This window comes from Callorhinus ursinus, unplaced genomic scaffold (assembly GCF_003265705.2).
Source record: "Callorhinus ursinus isolate GAN/ISIS: 27379988/994484 unplaced genomic scaffold, GSC_fseal_2.0 scaffold12, whole genome shotgun sequence".
NCBI classification, from domain to species: Eukaryota; Metazoa; Chordata; class Mammalia; order Carnivora; family Otariidae; genus Callorhinus; species Callorhinus ursinus.
Genome location: NW_027397074.1, coordinates 75,043,004 through 75,061,750, shown reverse-complemented (window position 1 = coordinate 75,061,750; position 18,747 = coordinate 75,043,004). Strand labels below are relative to the sequence as shown.

Below are 18,747 nucleotides of genomic sequence, written 5' to 3'. Positions count from 1 at the left end.
CCCTTCTTTTCAGTACATCTGGTCTTTGGGGTAAATACCCAGGAGTGCAATTGCTGGGTCATAGGGTAGCTCCATTTTTAATTTTTTGAGGAACCTCCACACTGTTTTCCAAAGTGGCTGTACCAACTTGCATTCCCACCAACAGTGTAAGAGGGTTCTCCTTTCTCCACAACCTCTCCAACATTTGTTGTTTCTTTCCCTGTCCATTTTTGCCATTCTAACTGGTGTAAGGTGGTATCTCAATGTGGTTTTGATTTGAATTTCCGATGGCTAATGATGATGAACATTTTTTTCATGTGTCTGTTAGCCATTTGTATGTCTTCTTCAGAGAAGTGTCTGTTCATGTCTTCTGCCCATTTTTTGACTTGATTGTTTTTTGGGTGTTGAGTTTGAGAAGTTCTTTATAGATCTTGGATACCAGCCCTTTATCTGTAGTGTCATTTGCAAATATCTTCTCCCATTCTGTGGGTTGCCTCTTTGTTTTGTTGACTGTTTCCTTTGTTGTGCAGAAGCTTTTTATCTTGATGAAGTCCCAAAACTTCATTTTTGCTTTTGTTTCACTAGTTTTGGAGATGTATCTTGAAAGAAGTTGCTGTGGCTGATGTCAAAGAGGTTACTGCCTATGTTCTCCTCTAGGATTTTGATGGATTCCTGTCTCACATTGAGGTCTTTCATCCATTCTGAGTTTATCTTTGTGTATGGTGTTAGAGAATGGTTGAGTTTCATTCTTCTGCATGTGGCTGTCCAATTTTCCCAGCACTATTTTTTGAAGAGACTGTCTTTTTTCCATTGCATATTTTTTCCTGCTTTGTCGAAGATTATTTGACCATAGAGTCGAGGGTCCGTATCTGGGCTCTCTATTCTGTTCCATTGGTCTATATGTCTGTTTTTGTGCTAGTACCATGCTGTCTTGGTGATCACAGCTTTGTAATATAGCTTGAAATCAGGCAATGTGATGTCCCCAGCTTTGTTTTTCTTTTTCAACATTTCCTTGGTGATTCAGGGTCTTTTCTGATTCCATACAAATTTTAGGATTGTTTGTTCCAGCACTTTGAAAAATGTCATTGGAATTTTGATCGGAATGGCATTGAAGGTATAGATTGCTCTGGGTAGCATAGACACTTTAAAAATGTTTATTCCTCCGATCCATAAGCATGGAATGTTTTTCCATCTTTTTGTGTCTTCTTCAATTTCTTTCATGAGTGTCCTGTAGTTCCTAGAGTATAGATCCTTTACCTCTTTGGTTAGGTTTATTCCAAGGTATCTTATGGTTTTTGGTGCTATTGTAAATGGAATCATTTCTCTAATTTCTTTCTACAGTTGCACCGTTAGTGTATAAGAAAGCAACTAATTTCTGTACATTGATTTTGTATCCTGCCAAATTACTGAATTGCTGTATGAGTTCTAGTAATTTGGGGGTGGAGTCTTTTGGGTTTTTCACATAAAGTATCATGTCATCTGCAAAAAGATAGAGTTTGACTTCTTCCTTGCCAATTTGAATACCTTTTATTTCTTTTTGTTGTCTGATTGCTGTTGCTAGGACTTCTAGTACTATGTTGAACAACAGTGGTGAGAGTGGGCATCCTTGATGTGTTCCTGATCTTAATGGAAAGGTTCTCAGCTTTTCCCCATTGAGGATGATATTCCTATACTCTGAAGAGAACATCTAAGCAGAAAATCAACAAAGAAACAAGAGCTTTGAATGATACACTGGACCAGATGGACCTCATAGATATATACAGAACATTCCACCTAAAACAACAGAATACTCATTCTTCTCAAGCGCACATGGAACTTTCTCCAGAATAGACCACATACTGGGTCACAAATTAGGTCTCAACTGATACCAAAACATTGAGATTATTCCCTGCATATTCTCAGACCACAATGCTTTAAAACTGGAACTCAATCACAAGAAAAAATTTGGCAGAAATTCAAACACTTGGAAGCTAAAGACTACTCTGCTCAAGAATGTGTGGGTCAACCAGGAAATCAAAGAACTTAAACAATTCATGGAAACCAATGAGAACGAAAACACATTGGTCCAAAACCTATGGGATACTGCAAAGGTGGTCCTAAAGGGGAAATACATAGCCATCCAAGCCTCACTCAAAAAAATAGAAAAATCCCGAATTCACAAACTAACTCTACACCTTAAGGAACTAGAGAAAAAGCAACAAACGATGCCTAAGCCATGCATTAGAAGAGAAATAATTAAGATTAGAGCAGAGATCAATGAATTAGAAACCAGAAACACAGTAGATCAGATCAACGAAATCAGAAGCTTGTTCTTTAAAAGAATTAATAAGATCAATAAACCACTGGCCAGACTTATCCAAAAGAAAAGAGAAAGTACCCAAATTAATAAAATTATGAACGAAAGGGGAGATATCACGACTAACACCAAGGAAATAGAAACAAATATTAGAAATTGTTATCAACAACTATATGCCAATAAACTGAGCAATCTGGATGAAATGGAGGCCTTCCTGGAAACCCATAAACTGCCAAGACTGAAACAGGAAGAAATTGACAACCTGTAATGAGATTGAAGCAGTGATCAAAAACCTCCCAAAAAACAAGAGTCCAGGGCCTGATGGATTCCCTGGGGAATTCTACCAAACATTCAGAGAAGAAATAATACCTATTCTACTGAAGCTGTTTCAAAAAATGGAAACAAGGAAAGCTTCCAGACTCATTCTATGAGGCCAGCATTACCTTAATCCCCAAACCAGGCAAAGACCCTATCAAAAAGGAGAATTTCAGACCGATATCCCTGATGAATATGGATTCCCAAATCCTCAACAAAATCCTAGCTAATAGAATCCAACAATACATTAAAAGGATCATCCACCATGATCAAGTGGGATTTATCCCCGGGATGCAAGGGTGGTTCAACATTCGCAAATCAATCAATATGACAGAACAGATTAATAAGAGGAGAGAGAAGAACCATATGGTCCTCTCAATTGATGCAGAAAAAGCATTTGACAAAATACAGCAACCTTTCCTGATTATCGGTGCCATTTTTTCAACAGCATTTGCTCATTTCATCTGTCACAGTTTGGATATTCTCACAATATTTCAAACCTTTTCATTATTATGTTTGTTATGGTGATCTATGATCAGTGATCACTGAAAGCTTGGATGATGATTAATGCTTTTTAGTAATAAAGTTTTTTTAAATTAAGGTATGTACATTTTTTTAGACATGCTATTTTGTATTATGTCAGCATAGTGTATAGTGTTGTGTGGTATAGTGTAAACATAACTTTTACATGCACTGGGAAACCAAAAAATTCATTTGGCTCGCTTCATTGTGATATTCACTTTACTGCAGTGGTCTGGAACCAAACCCACAATATCTCCAAGGTATGCCTGTTTTAGCAAAAGAAACTCAATTCCCTCACAAAATGCACTGTAAACAAGCTAGATGCAGCTCAGGAACACAACAATATTTTAATATAAGAAAATGTATAAATGTAATTCACTGCATTAACAGATTGTAGAAAAAGCCATATGCTCATCTTGATACAGAAAAAAATGTGATAAAATTAAAGACTCATTCAATAAGCTAAAAACAGAAGGAAACTAATTTAACTTGATAGAAGATAACAACAAAACCCCCTCTACGATATGCGCAATTATGGGGAACACTGGAATCATTCCCCCTAGATTTAAGAACAAGAAAGGGATTCCCAACTTTACGGCTTATATTTAACACTGTATTAGAAGTCTGAGATTGGAATAAGATAAATAAAATAAATTAAGGGCATAAAGATTGGAAGGGAAGAAATACAAGTGCTGTTGCATGTTACTGTTTTCATAGGAAGTTTAAGTACAAATTTTCTCCTTTAAAAGGAACATTCACTGTGACCTGGTATCTCTCCCCTTCCTACCTGCCCAACTGAACATTAGCACAGGTGTATAATAATTCATATTTGCCCTGTGCATAATAGCAAAAGACTGGGAAACAGGAAATGTCCATTGAGAGAAAATGAATAAGTTTAATACAGTCACCCACTAGAATATTATGCAGGATTGAGAATGAATAAACTCCATCTACATACAACACAGAAAAACTTTAAGTATGTAATGCTGAGTAAAGAAGGTAAGCCTTAGAAAAAACATATAATAGGAGGTTCTTTATGTAAAGTTCCAAAACTAGCAAAACTCTCTCTATAAATTATGATGTAAAAAAGTCTAACTGAATGTTAACTAACTGGAATTTAAATAAAAACTTGGGGGGAAGAGGAATAAACTAAAAAGAAGTGGAAAAGGTCATAAACTCAATATTTGGTTGAAGGTTATATAAGATGTGTCATGGGAGGAGCACATAGGTAGATATAAGTAACTGGTAATATTTTAGTTCTTAGTTTGGGCACTGTATTCATAGGTGTTCATTATTAAGTAAAAATTTAAATAATACCAATAAAGTTAGAGATCTATGCATGGACAAATAATGTTAGATATGGGACAAGGGCTATATTGATTTTATTCTGTACATGTGTGTATATATCTACTTAAAAACATATGTGCATCCATCATCAAATACAATAGAAAATACATTTACATATATACACACATATATAATTAGACTCTGGACAGCTGGACACTCATTTTAACTCCCACATACAAGTGAATATACGTACAAATACCAAGAGGTTAACACACATGCACAGACACAAAACTACACATATAAACATAGGTACAAAAACAGAAAATAGTGTTGTGCTTTCAAAACTATTAAACTATGAACTGGTATGGATTTGGAATGATAATTAGGCATGGGTGAATTGATGGATGGATGAAATGAAGTAATATCTACACATAAGAGCAGTAGGTTGAAGTCAATGAAATTCTAGAAAGATATTGAAAAAATAACAATGTTTAAGACTTCAGAAATTAGAAGTGTTCTGGGCACAAAATAATCTTCATCTCTAGACATATTACAATGTATTCCATTTTCTCTACTTCTATTTATTTGTTTAGCTTATAAAAATGTGTGACCCCCCCCAACCTGGGAAGTTGTGAAATAACAATCATCACTCCACAGGTGATATCTGGCATCAGAATCATGAAGTGTGAATTTTCTAGTACCAGAAGTTCCATCTAGTCTGAAGGTCTAAAGTAGAAATAATCAGAAATCGCCAGGGAAGACTTTCTGTTGTCATTATTTACAGGGCAATATCATTGACTCTTCTCAACATATTGTTCCTTTCTCCTTTTGCTCTCTTGGCAGAAAATATCTGCAGTTATTTGAAATATAGGCATTTCATAGCATCCATGACTTGGCTTGCAAACAGAAACACACTGGTAAAGAAGAATCTCGTATCCACAGTCTCAAGATAACAAGCGTGTTTTGTTTCTTTCTTTCTTTTTTTTTTTTTGTCTCTTTTATCCATAAGATTTGAGGTGGAAACGACTTAAAAGTGTGCCTTTACATTCAGCATTAAAAAATCCACAAGGCATTGGTGCCGGGAAGTATCTAGACCACTTTCTTTCTGAAGCATTTTAACAGAACAAAAATGAACCTCGCATCCATCTTATGAGTGATAACGCATTCTTGCCAGGAATGTAATTTATGGCATTTGTCTCACTAACACACACCCCTTACCACGATATATTTTTAACCAGTGGATTTAGTGACTCCATGTACAACTGTAAATTTCTGACAATTATCTCCTTCAGGGTAGTTCATCTTAACAATTCACATTGTGAAATGAAATTAATTTTATTATAAAATAAATACCCAAGGATGGTATTAGCTTTTCAAAAAGGATAAAAAATTCAATTTGTTAAAGTCCATCAAATATATTTAAATACATGAATTAATAACACAATTTTTAAAATCTAACTGATTGTGTTTAGAGGATAACAGGGAACCAATTCATTAACTTGAAAACTGAAATAAAGCAAAACAAAGTATTTATCTTACCTTCCTGGTACGAATACTCTGTAATCAAACAGAGTAAACATGTTTTATAAAGTATTTTAATTAGGAAATAAAACTAATTATTAAACTACAGTATCACTATTTTGCAACCCCAATGGTTTGGATGTAAGCATTTAAACTCAACAGCTGCTAATGCCATAAAAACAGAATGAGATATTATGTGCTTCCTGATGAAAAACCACAAACAACACAACACCTGTAGTATTACCAAAGGGACTGAACATGAGAATGAGCAAGCCTATGGATCTGACAATTTGTCAGAATTTTAGAGGACTGTGAACATGTGGAAATGAACCATAATTTAACACAATTAATTTTTAAAACTCAGCAGAATTTTTATATGTTAAGATTATTACAATATTTATATGTAAATTCAAAGGACAAAGGATAGGTAAAAAAAAAAATTCTAAAAAGAATGAAGTTGGAGAACTTATGCTGCCTGAGTTCGAGATTTACAATAACACTAGAATCATCAAGATCTATAGATCAATAAAAGAGAATGATATATCTCAAGAGTAAACTCTTTCAATTATCAATTGGTTTCACATAAAGTTTACAATGGGCAAAAACTGTCTTTTCAACAAATCATGCTGTAGGTACTGAATATCCATAAGGCAAAAATGTCATTAGAACATTATGTGATGGGGCGCCTGGGTGGCCCAGTCGGTTAAGTGTCTGCCTTCGGCTCAGGTCGTGGTCCCAGGGTCCTGAGATCGAGCCCCGTGTTGGGCTCCCTGCTCAGTGGGGAGCCTGCTTCTCCCTCTCCCTCTGCCTGATACTCTGCCTACTTGTGCTCTCTCTCTCTCTCTCTCTCTGTCAAATAAAGAAATAAAATCTTAAAAAAAAGAGAACATTGTGACATATACCCCATACAGAAAAAGTACTCAAACAGATCATGGACATACATGTAAAATCTAAAACTATCACATTTCTAGACTAAACATAGTAAGGAAATCTTTGCTACCTTGAGATGAACAAATATTAAGCTAAAAGCACAAAACATTAATGTTATATTAGACTTCAGTGAAATTAAAACTCTTGAATTTCCAAAATCATTGTTGAGAAATTGAGCTGAAGCCACAGACTGGGAGACAATATCCGTAATAGTTTGATCTGATTTGTATCCAGGATGTATAATTTTTACAACTCAATAAGGAGAATACGTATACTTAATAACAACAAAAATTTGGACAAAGACTTGCACAGATGCTTTGCTAAAAAAGATACAAATAGCTAACACACAAAAGATGTTTACAACTTTTAGTCATTATACAAATGCAAGTTACAACCTTAACAAAACATGATACACGGGGCGCCTGGGTGGCTCATTCGCTGAGCGTCTGCTTTCGGCTCAGGTCTGGATCCCAGGGTCCTGGGATCCAGCCCCGCGTCGGGCTCCCTGCTCCGCGGGAAGCCTGCTTCTCCCTCTCCCGCTCCCCCTGTTTGTGTTTCCTCTCTCCCTGTGTCTCTCTCTGTCGAATAAATAAAATCTTTAAAAAAAAAAAAAACATGATACACAGGCAGAATGGTCTTAATTAAAAAGACTGACAGAATCAAGTCTTGAAGAAGTGCTGCTCTCAAAACTCACAAATTGCTGGTGGCAATGCAAAAATGTTACAGCCATTATGGAAAACAGTTGGGCAGATTCTTAAAAAGTAGATCACATACTTACCGTACAATCCAGGAACCCTACTCCTAGATATTTACCCAAGTGAAATAAAAGCATATCTTCAAAGACTTGTACCCGAAAATTCATAGCATCTTTAATAATAATAATAGCCCAAACTGGAAGCAACCCAAACTTTTCCAGACAGGTAAATGATAAGCCAGTTGTGGTATATTCAACAATGGATAATATCAGAACCAAAAAGAATAAAGGAACAAATTACCAATATGTATACAGTTAGTTGGATGAGTCTCAAAACATTATGCTCAGTTAAAAAAGCTACCCACAAAAGAGCTGAAATTGTTTTCATTTATTTGAAATAATCCAAAAGACAAAACACATTTATGGTGATAGGATGCTGATGAGTGGTTTCTGTGGGCTGTTGGTGGGAACAGGGATAATGGTAAGGGAGAAAGAAGAAATGCTTTGGAGCCTCAGTACAACTGATTTTAAAATAATTTAATTCTGAAACTCTTAAGGCAAGAAATAGTTCAACACCTTTTTCCCTGGATATCACAAACAACCTGTGACTCTGAACGTACTTTAAAAATAAAAATAATAATAAAATAAGTACTGATTGCTTAATATTTCTCAGGCATATTTTATGCCTGCACTCCAAGGTACACTGATTGCTGTAAATCTCAGTAGCTTAAGACTGCAAATGTATGCTGGGCACTTCTCTTGGTCAGCTCATTTCCAAGTAGTGACTCAAGTATGCAAATTCTTTCTAATTTGTCATGTCACCAATTCAGAGTCATAAAATTTCCATCATAAGGATAGTGGACAGAAAGAGAGAGTCAAGGATCCGGCAGGAGAATTTCCAGACAGATATGAAAGAGGGTACATCAGTATCCCTCAAATTCTATATTCCTCAAATTCTAATGTAGAAGAATCACCTAGAGATTTTGTTACAATCTCCACATTCCATTGACTCAAAGTAGTCTATGTGGCCAAAATCAAACTCCAGGAGGGACTTGGAAGTTTAGTTCTCAGTGTTTGTAGGAAGAGGATTTAGATTGATGAGTAACTGGGCCATTCCCTCTCACACATGCTTTACCTAATATCAAGACTTATTATATAAAAGAGTGATTAAAACATTATGGTACATGTATAAGAAAAGAGTTTAGGGGCACCTGGGTGGCTCAGTTGTTAAGCGTCTGCCTTCGGCTCAGGTCATGATCCCAGGGTCCTGGAATCGAGCCCCGCATCAGGCTCTCTGCTCGGCAGGAAGCCTGCTTCTCCCTCTCCCACTCCCCCTGCTGGTGCTCTCTCTCTCTCGCTGTGTCTCTCTCTGTCAAATACATAAATAAAATCTTAAATAAAAAAAAGAAAATAGTTGAGAATCAGAAACAGATCCATATATATGAACATAAAATGATAGTAAAGGTATATGTCACATCATAAGTGAAAAGACAGATTATTCAATAAGTAATTAATGAGGTATGGGGAAAAATTGGTTCCTTCCATCATAAAAAAAAATCCCAATGGATTACACATCTAAATAATAAAAGCAGTATTATAAAATTTTGGTTGAAAAAAGTGTAGAATATCCTTATGATATTGGGACAGTAAAGGACTTTTTAAACAAGTGCTAAAAGCTTAAGACAAGAGCAGAAAGACAAGAAGGCAAGCCACACAAAGGAAAAGTTGAGACAAGCCCTGGTTTGGAAGAATGTATTTGCAACATATATAAACTCCAAGGATCAGAATCCAGAGTATTTAAAGAGTTTAGTAATCATTAAGAAAAACATAAGAGATTAAGTACAAAACTTGGCCCAGGATAAAAATAAATACAGTGACTGAGAAACTTATGAAAAGGCATCCAACTTCCATAACAATCAGGGAAATTAAAATATAACACTCTATCATTTTTTTGCATATTATACTGGTAAAAGCTCAAAATCTAAAGTGTTGAGGGGAAACAGGGAAATTGTTCCACTCATTCCCTGCTGGGAAATGTAAACTGTAACTACTGAAGAAAGTACTTTCACAGTGGGTGATTAAAAGTAAAAATATATCTATCTTAAGACCTACTCGTAAGTGCAGACTGAGATAAACACTTGTATATTTGCATACAGAGGCATGTGCAAGGAATTGTATTGCTTTGCTACTTGTAATTGAGAAAACTGCTAAAAATATAAATATCTAATAACAGGGAAGGCAACATTAACTATGTAAGTATGAATTGTTATGCAGGTATTTAAAGAAATGAATGAAATAAATATATGTGAGAAAGCAAGTTGTAAAATAATATGCACGGAATAAAATATATTTGCAAATATGTTACACACACAGACAAGATGATATTTTACAATTTGCACTAGCACCTGGATATGTATGTTAATGTATGGGAATTATCCTGGAAGATTACACAACAAAATGGCCTCATTCTAATGACTGAAAAATCAGGATTGGGAGTGGTTTAATGGGGACTCTAAGGCTCTTAGTTTAAATTTTTAAAGAGAGAAAATGTATTACTTGTGGAGACTAAAACAATGAAACAAACAATAACAATAATAATGGGAGTGGAAATATACCAACATGTTAATAATGGGGCACTGGGTGGTTAAATTGTGATAGCATTTTATTTTCTTTGCTCCTTTTAGTATTTCCCTTGGGCTACTTGGGAACATATTTTCATATTTAAAATTTTAAATCATACAAAACACTGTAATGAAAAGCAATCACAATGCATGCATAAAAGGGGATACTATCCCATTACAGCCCAGAGGGGTTTCCTTGAAATGGAAAGGGGTTCACATTGGTTTCTTGAGCAACCAGAAGCAGGTTGCAGAATGGAATATCATCTTAGTTATAGGTTACTATTTATTGTCAAGAAACAGAAACCCCCTCAAGCTAGCTTAAGTGATGGAGAATTTATTATAAGGGCTCATATCTCATAGATATACACAAGAAGCAAAGGCAAGCTTATGGGAGACATAAGATGAACCACATAAAGTTTATGAAGGATCAAAGCTGCCATTTTCTTTCTGTCTCTCTCCTATCTGCATGAAAATGAAAGATAAAAGAAAGGAAGTAGAAATAGGGGAGAGAAAGGATTGATAAATGCATTCATTTATTCATTCCTGGAAAGAAATGAATGAAGGAAAGGATAAATTAAGGAAGGAAGCAAAGAAGGAAAGAACACATGGTTAAAATAGTGGGGAAGCACTGGCCAACATTATTTCTCTTTTCAGAATGAAAAATCCCCTAACTTATTTCAAGACCATAGGATCCTGGTATAAATAAACGATAGGTTATTATTTTCCCTGAATCTTTCAGAAAATAAGATCACCATTCTGGACTATTTTTTTAAGATTTTATTTATATATTTGACTAAGAGTGTGAGTGAGAGAGAGGGAGAGAGAGAGAGAGAGAGAGAAAACACAAACAGGGGAGCAGCAGAGGGAGAGTTCGGAGAAGCAGGCTTCCCTCCGAGCAGGGAGCCCAATGTGCGGCTCGATCCCAGGACCCTGGGATCACGACCTGAGCCGAAGGCAGATGCTTAACCGACTGAGCCACCCAGGCACCTCCATTCTGGGCTATTTTAACAGCATCCCTGGGAGAAAACAAGGGGTATCACGAGATAGTCTTAGGGTTTATCTCTGTTTCCTGTGATACGCAGTCCCCACAAAATCATTCACTATATGAATGAAGGACTCCACAGAAAGGGCACTTCAGAATGTCAGCTCTGGATCAAGGGGCCTAGTTGCCTTCTTGGAGGTCCTTCTTTTCTGGCTAGAAGTAAGGGTGGTGAGGGTGGTCAAGGTTATCAACCAAGGACATTTCAGAGACATCAACTGCTCAGAGATATTCAACTTGACATCCAGAGATGTCGTGGAGTTTGGGATATATCATGTGTGTCAGAACCTTCTCTACCACTCTTGTGAAGAACACAGCATACAGTTTTACGCAAAATAACCTCACACACTCAGTGTTAACCAAGAAATCAGAAGCATGGGGCCCTAAAAATAAAATTACATAATCAAACATAAACATTTCAGTTGTGCTTGGATTAAATGATACATAAGCCTCAACACCTTTCTGAGCAGATCTGCTCTTCAAAGGCACTATGATGTTAATCTGAAGTTTATTTCAAACAGAGTGGCTGGTACTGTTAAATGCCTCCCTCAAAGTTCTACTATGACAGATGGAAATAATGCTAGTACCTAGCTCCTTCTGTCCTCTACACTCTAACTATACACATATTCCAAATGTGGATCTGACTCTATACAACTCATAAAGGAGAACTTTTTCTACAGATTTCAGTGTTCTCTGGATGAAAATTCTGCTCAGATTTTTCAAGTAAATGCCCTCAGCTATAATGGGAAAACCCTACATTTCAAGCATTAGAGTCTCATAGTAAACTCTTCAGCTATGATTAAAAATTAATTGTAAATGGCTGTACTCCTTAAGGAACAAAATCAGGACAATGATGCTGTGTTTTAAAATTAGGTTAAATGCCTGCTTCCCTTTATCTCAGTATCAAAGGCCAAAGACATTGCTCTCTACCTTTAAATTCTGGAAAAATCCAGGCATTAAAATGGTAACTTCTTATAGCACGGAGCTTCTCATATCTCCTTTCTGAGCATATATGTAAGACATATTAGTTACAACCCAGATTAAACATGATTCCTCAATAAAATCTCATAAAAAAACCCTACCATAATAGGTTATTAGACTCATAACATCAGACTGTAGTTTATATTTTAAATTCCCACTAAAACAATCTCACTGATTCTTACCATTCACAGGACTTAAGAGAATTTCTTAGAGGAGTACTTGAAAATAATACTGCAGAAAAAAAACCAATATAATTAAGGGAAATACAAATACCCATGGGGGAGAAGAGACTCAAACAAATGAAAGTTAACTAAGGCTAGAAGCCCAAACAGCTGGGGTCCTGCCTTCATATTTGTTAATCCAGTAAATATTCGACCTCTTATTCGACCTCTTCATATGTATTCAGCACCTCCAAATATAAAGGGCATTGTGACATGCACTGCGATAGAATGAGAAATATAGCATACTCCATGCCTTCAACGAAGCTTGTATTCCTCTGGTAGAAGCTCCATAAATATTTGATGAACACATGGTAACCATGAAGAAATGAATGAATAAATAAACGAATAAATAAATGAATAAATAAACGAGTATTCTGTAAGAAAGCCTTTATATAGAAAGCGATCATTTGAAACAGTCATCCTAGAGCAAAACATTTAAATGGTATCTCTGAAATTACTGATAATCATTGTGTGAACTGAATGTTTCAGTTTTATTTGATTTTGCTTATAAATGTAAATATCTACTGATTGTCAGAATCCATGACAACAAACAATTTGTCTATTCAGCACATTACCGAACCCCCTAGACTAAGAATAGGGCCTGGCACATAGCAAGCACTCAGGAAATATTTGTCGGATAGCTATGAAACACATGCAATACAGCCAATCAAAACGTGTTTTAAAAAAAATACCTTGTCGGGTGCCTGGGTGGCTCAGTTGGTTAAGCGACTGCCTTCGGCTCAGTTCACGATCCTGGAGTCCCGGGATCGAGTCCCACATCGGGCTCCCTGCTCAGCAGGGAGTCTGCTTCTCCCTCTGACCCGCTTTCCTCTCGTGCTCTCTATCTCTCATTCTCTCTCAAATAAATAAATAAAATCTTAAAAAAAAAATACCTTGTCATCAAGCTCTAGGATCAAGTCATCAAGTCAGTGGTTAAAACCAAAGCACTTTTTGAGCTGTAAGGATTCCCAATCCCTGTTAAGCAAGTGAATAAATTCTGGACTGTAAAACACAGGGAAAGCAAAGTTGCCTTTCTATTAACAAATCCATTATATCTGATTTATATGTGTTTAGGAATACAGAAGGTTGCATATGAGATTTCTGTTCCACCTGCCCCCCCCAAAAAAACTAGGTCATTTCTCCTCTCTCCCTCTCTCTCTCTCTGCTCCCACTCCACTCCCTCCTTCCCCAACCCTGCCCCTTTCTCTCTCCTCTCTAGTCCTTGATATTCAGAGGCACATGAAGTTAGCTGGAAATGGCAAAAACACAAGTGCAAATTCTTTCTGACATTAACACTTCTCCATCACTCTGAATTAGTATGTGTAGTAGCTAATAAGCTATGAAAGTCACTTACCAATAACAATGCCATCTTTGAATACTAATCTGAATGGATACCAGCCATAAAGGAAAGACAGCTACCCTGATTGGATGAGGCTAATAAGGGAGCCTTGGGCAAAATAAATGATAGATTCTCATTTTCATGCATCTCCTCTGCTGTGCTTTGACTCACTTTCTCCCCCCCTGATGCTGAAAAATTAGCATCAATTTATGAGGACAGTTCTATATGCAATCCTGATATTCCTGCTCCTTCGCATACTTATCCTGTAATTGTGATATATGCATAATTTGTCTATTAGTAGAACAATCATATTTGGCTTTTTCCCCCCCTTGAAATTAACCAATGGCTCTTTCAGGGATCTAGGATAACATCTAGTATCTTGTGTTTTGTTTTGTTTTTTCCCACTCATCTTTTTGGAAACCCAATTTCTACATGCCTCAATCGATTAGATACAGTGGGTCTCAAACCTGACTACAAAATAAAATCCCCTATGAAGATCTTAAAATAATACTGATGCCTTAGTTTCACCTCAGAACAATGGAATCTGAACCTCTGAGGATGTGGTCCCAGTCTCTGTATTTTTTTAAGCACCCTAGGTGCTGAACCATAGTAAGAGTTGAGAACTATTAGCTGTGGTTATTGGTTCAGTCCTTGTAGACCTATTCATATTTGTAAACCTTTTTATGACCATAAACATCAGTCTTGCCCTTGGAATATGTGTCCTCTAGTATAACTGGGAGGGGAGGAATAAAAGTTACTAGAGAGAGCAAATACTTTCCCACTTCATAGGGAAAGCATTTATTCTAACATGGAACTAAAAAATATAATCTGCTTAAGAATACTATCTTAAGGTTGTTTTTAACTTTTTATTTCAGCATAATTTTAGATTAACAGAAAGTTAGAAGATAATAGGGACATCCTATATGCCCTTCCCAGATTCCCCTAATGTTAACATCTTATTTAAACATATTATTTGTCAAAACTCCTATCTTAATATTGTTTCAATACTATTAATTAAATAAGAATCTTAATTTGGGCTTCTCCAACTTTTCCACTAGAGTCCCTTTTCTGTTCCAGGCTAGAATCCAGGAAACTATTTTGCGTTTAATCAACACATCTTCCTAGTCTCGCCTATGAAAGTGTCTTGTCTTTTCTTGTTTTGTATGACTTCGGCACTTTTGAAAAGTGCTCGTAAAGTGTTTGGTAGAACACACTCAATATTGATTTGCTTTGCTTGATGTTCCCTCATAATTAGACCAGGGTTATGGATTTGGGATAAGAAAACGACAGAAGTGAGTTTTCTTCTTCATTGCACCAAATCAGAGTGCATATGTTACCACCATGACTGATCACTGATTATGTTAACTTGATGGCTTGGTTAAGGTGGTGTATGTCAGGTTTCTCTACTCTACTATTTTTTTTAAGATTTTATTTATTTATTTGAGAGAGAGAATGAAAGAGAGAGAGCACAAGATGGGGGAGGGTCAGAGGGAGAAGCAGACTCGCTGCTGAGCAGGGAGCCCGATGCAGGACCGGATCCTGGGACTCCAGGATCATGACCTGAGCCAAAGGCAGTTGCTTCACCAACTGAGCCACCCAGGCACCCTACTCTAACTACTATTATTATTTGTTCCTTCCCATACTCTATTCTCCGGAATTGAGTCACTAAATCCAGTTCATACTCAAGAGGAGGGAAATTAACTATCTTTGGAATTCTTCTGGAAGGATGATTCGTTCCTTCTCCATCATTTATTCCTTCGGTTGTTTATTTTTATCAGTATGGACGCATGGATACTTATTTTAGTTTGGGGATTTAATATAATACTAGTAGTATTTATTTTGTTGCTCAGATTGTTTCAGTGTGGGCCACTGGAAACACTTTGAAGTTGGTTCCTGTGTCAATTTGATATGCCCCATTTTTGTTCGTTTTTGTTTGCTTTGTTTTGCTTGGGCATTTTCTTACTTTCTGGCATTACAAGAATCTCTAGGCACATCTTGTATTTTCCATGCCGCAGCCCTAGAATCTTCCATTCCTCCAAGGATCTCTGGTTTCTTTTATTGGAATATGGTCTTTAGAAGCCAAGATCTGAGTAGCAGGTGTCCTCATTATTACAAGAGTGTCACTGGGGTGGGGTTTTTTTGTTTGTTTTTGAGTTTGTGAGGTTTTTTTTTCCCTCTCAGCCTTCATATCTAAGTCCTGCCTGTTAAAGAACTGTACAAGTTCTGAGAATCTACACATTAAGGTAAAAATAATTGTAATTATGAGATACAAATTCTGTTTCTTAAACTGGTATTTGGCACCTGGACATTTTTATGATCTTGGCTTTTTTTTTTCATTATTGGTTTAATAAAGATATTATGACCCGTGTGTTTTTTGCCAGACACAGTGGATGCTGTGTACTATCTTTATTTGAAAATGATACTCATATAGCCCCAGAAAAATATTGTTTATGTGAATGACCTTCTTTAGCCCTTTTTGTGGTTCTCAAAGTTGACAGACATCATCAGATTTCTGGAGCACCCAACAGCTGACAGCTGAGATATTTACCCCACCTCTTACATTCAACTCTCAAGAGTACCACATTTTAGTGATTAGGTTTTTAAATCATTTATCCCTTTTTTGTTTGTTTGTTTCAAAAGCCTAAAGTGTTCAACAAACAGCAGCTGTTTCTAGTTAAGGCTTTCACAAGAAGCTTGACAGATTTAGATGTGAGTTAGTTTTAGTCATGGCAGCGTTTGGAGCTTATACTCCAACAGTAAGTAGAACTCAATATCAGAAATTGATACTAAATCATGAGCATTAAATCCCACCATAGTAACAATAGAAGTACTTAAGAGAAAAAGGAAACAGAACACGGGTAAGCCTTGTGAAGCATTCAGGTCCAGAGTAATTGTGCTATCAGAGAACTTCATTAAATATCCATAGCAATACAAAGGTAAGCATCACAGAAAGTAGAAGTGATTAGTTCTTGCTCTAGAGCCACTGTGCCCTTTTTCCCTCTTCCTAATCACACCACATGGCAAACAAATTAAGTGGGAATGTAATGTACAAGCTCTTAGGAAAACAAGATGTGCAAAGATAAAATGCCATTTTTCTTAGTATCTGACAATTAACAATTGTGATGAACCGCCTATGTGCTATTCAGTGATCTTTGTTTCAGTTGTTCAGAGAAAGCCAGATTACTACAATATGATATGAAATGCCAGTTGAAAGCATTTACATAGATCTGTGTAATTGTGACATGGAGGTACATACATCTGCCTACAAAATTCAAAAAAGCCTGCAGGCACCAAAGCTGAGTCCTCAAGAGTGAAGACATGCAGAAAGTGCAAAATATATGAAATAGAACTTAAATGCTCAGTCATTTCCCACAGGAAGGGAACTTCCATCTTAGAAATACAAAACTCTGAAAACAAGGAAGAATTTTTTAAAGTATCAGCTTTTTAATTCAACTTGATCTATAGTCTCTAGGTGCTCTGGAAATACTTGTCCCCTGAAGGGTAAACATGGGCACTTTCTAATTATTTACTGGAATTGCTTCCAGGACTTTATCTATGGTTTTAAAGTCTTTACTGTGGCATGACAAGCAGGGACAGATTACACACACACACACACACACACTCTCTCTCTCTCTCTCTCTCTCTCTTATGAAAGTGATTCATTTTCTCATGCTGAGAAGACAATTAGTGTCATGAAGAATCTTTTAGCCCAGAATCAAAATGTTCTCATTAAAAACAAAACAAGAAGAAGAAGAAAATCTCTAATCTCATTATGTTATTACCGGAAGGAACAATCCACTTCTAGTCCTTCTTTTTTTCTACTTCTTTCCAGTTGCTGTGAAAAGATGGGTTTTGGTTTAACAAAATCCTGAAGAATGAAAATACAAAATAACCAAAATGAAACAGAGGGGCTTGGTTACTTTTCATAAGGATTTTCTAGAAGTCTTCCTTACTGAGTTGAATTCCCTGGTGCTCTTGGAATAGAATTTCATGTTCCAGATTAATTGAGAGGAACCTTTTCAGGAACATTTCCATTTAAAAGATGATTTCCTTGGATCTTAAACCTTTCTAATCCTATGGCTCCCATGTAATCTTCCTTCTATTAATGGAGCCATTTATGACACTAGACTAATTGCAATGCTATGTCAGTTAATCAGAATTGCTGTTATTTTTCTATTCTGTGCTCTGAAAGACGTAAAAGAAATAGGGAGCCTGGTTCTATATTCAAGAATGTCCTAGACCTAATGGGGATACTAACTGCTTATACCCAACAGCATGAAAGAAAAATGGAGCTCATAAGCTATACCTGGATAAAACAGAAAAGAAGAATGATTAAACTTCATTCTGGCAGAGAGGTTAGCAGAAGATTTCTTGAAGGCGAGACTAGGTAGTCCTTGTTACAGCTATTACATTCTTTTTGTCCTTGTGAAGCACAAATGGAATCCCCAATGACATCATAAAGGCACAGAACAATCTACTGCGGTAGTCTAAGAATCTGGCATTTAAAGGTAGGCATCCCAGAGGATGCCCCCAGAACGGCAGCTATGGAACCTACACTATGCAAATTAGGAGAAAGCATTAAAATCATATTACTTAAGAGGGTAGGTTGCCAAATATTAGAAATGTTTCAAGAGAAGAGGATTTCTGAAATTAAATCAAGTTACACTAAACACTCCCGTTGTTTTCCTTCAGACTCCTAGGGCTATTTCCGAAGAGGTGCAGAATTCTAGTTTTGAAAGTTTTCTCTAGATGATTTTGTTGGACCATGACTTAGGGTGAAGCAGGAGCTGCTAGGAGCCAAAGGAGCCTGGAGGGCACTTAACTCTAGTCAGTCCAGCACAACCTTGATCAGTTTTAAATATTAGAATTCTGACTAAGGATTCTTTTGAAAATACTGGTATTGGTGCTTAAAAGTAAGTGTGAACATCAATGGACATTTTCATCTTAATCCCATTTCCCGCTCTAGAGACGATCTTCCTATACTAAAACTAGATCTGCCAGG

The 18,747-nt window shown here is 36.4% G+C and overlaps 1 long non-coding RNA gene across 1 annotated transcript in view; it reads right to left on the bottom strand.

Moving 5' to 3' along the window:
* The window catches only part of LOC112810844 (uncharacterized), a 44,897-nt gene extending 26,753 nt beyond the window's left edge, over positions 1-18,144 (bottom strand). The window contains exons 1-2 of the long non-coding RNA XR_003204903.2: positions 18,052-18,144; positions 17,528-17,613 (exon numbers count right to left, since the gene is read on the bottom strand). This is a non-coding gene — a long non-coding RNA (uncharacterized lncRNA). The remainder of the gene's footprint in view (positions 1-17,527; positions 17,614-18,051) is intronic.
* Between the last annotated feature and the right edge of the window lie 603 nt (positions 18,145-18,747).